Consider the following 1647-nt stretch of genomic DNA (forward strand, 5'->3'; position numbering starts at 1 on the left):
TCACAGCTTGAAAACAAGTTGCACCTCTCCTCTAAGCGATACCCAGCCATCATGCCTTGTGAAGGTTAAGTACATTTTAACCTACAGTAAAGCTGAGAATGTGTGGGGATTACAATAAATGAGGCAGGTGCTGATACTCTTAGTTGTATTTAATGGTTGGCTGTGTCTGCTCTTTCTAATAAAAAAATTATCCGGAATCAATACGATGATGTGATTTTTGCCTTTTCTCATCGTAGTCACATGATTTTAATTTGTTTGTAATAAAATGTATGCAGTCTACAACACGGGAATCCTAACCTGAATTATAAAATGAAGAATTTCAATTCACAAGCACTTCAGTGTAGGTGTATATTTCTTACTCACTGAATAAAAGTGCAACAGATTCAGTAACTATACCCTCACTTTCAATTCCTATTCGGAAATTATATTAACTCAATTGTAAGTATTGACAAACTGCTATTATCAAGCTGCAATTCACCTTTTCACATTTTCTCCTGTAATCTAATCCCTGCTGAATGTAGTGAAACACATCTACTTTTACCTTTGCAGTACATCAATCACAAATTACCTACCCAGTGTCATTTCTTAGCTTTCTGTTTACTGCATTTTTTATGCAGTAGTCTTCTTGTTTCCCCTGTATTAAGTACATTTCCAGCAATTAACACTAACAAATACTTAGCAAATAATGTAACAAAGAGCAGCAGTATTTTGTAATTTGTTGAATTTCAATGCAAAAAGTCCTAAATAAATATCCAGCTACAAATGGTACCAATACAGCAATCCATTTTGGTGTTCCTGCAAATTTACTGACAACACCCAGCAAATAAAAATCTGAAATCATGTTATTGAGTTAACTTCAGTACTTTTTCTCTTCACACCATTGGTGTTTTAGGAGATCAACGACTCAACATATTTCACATACTTACACTCATTACTGTGTTGTACATAATCTTCTGGGGTAACTCATCGCTTAGTAGGGAAATATTGTTTGTACAAAAGTCAGTAGTGATAATAATATGCAGTATGCACCTGCAGCCATCTTGTATGCACATATTCAAGGGAGTTGGCATTATAACTGCACCTTCATTACATGTAAGGGCTATCAAGAGAGTAATCTCCATCCCCATACAGCAGAGGAAGTAGTGAGGGAATTAAACAATTACAACAATGGTTCATGCACGAGGTCAGCTGCAATAGTGAGAAAGCCACATTGATTCTCATTTGTGTGCAGCAGCTGTTCAAAGTGAATGTTGCAATTAACAGTCCTGCCATGTATGAGATCCATTCTGTGGAATTTTAGTGGCAAAAAAAAAAATCTTAAAGCTGCAGGCATACACCGCAAAATTTGTGCTGGGTGTGAAGCAAATGTGGTCAGTGATGGTGGTGTGTGTCAGTGGCTTCATAATTTAAGACTGGAAGGACATACAGTATGTTCATGACGATGAAATAAGTGGCTGTCCCTTTTTAATCAGCAATGAGTTGCTTCAGAATACTGAAGAAAAAATTCTGTTACCAGTGTTTGACAATATCTTAATTGTGAGACAACTTTCAACTATTTTCTTGGAGTGTTTTGCATGAAATCATGACTGAAAAGTTAGGGTATCCACGTCCTATGCTTCCTGGATTCTAAACTTACTGAGAACCACA

This window comes from Schistocerca cancellata, chromosome 5 (assembly GCF_023864275.1).
Source record: "Schistocerca cancellata isolate TAMUIC-IGC-003103 chromosome 5, iqSchCanc2.1, whole genome shotgun sequence".
NCBI lineage: Eukaryota > Metazoa > Arthropoda > Insecta > Orthoptera > Acrididae > Schistocerca > Schistocerca cancellata.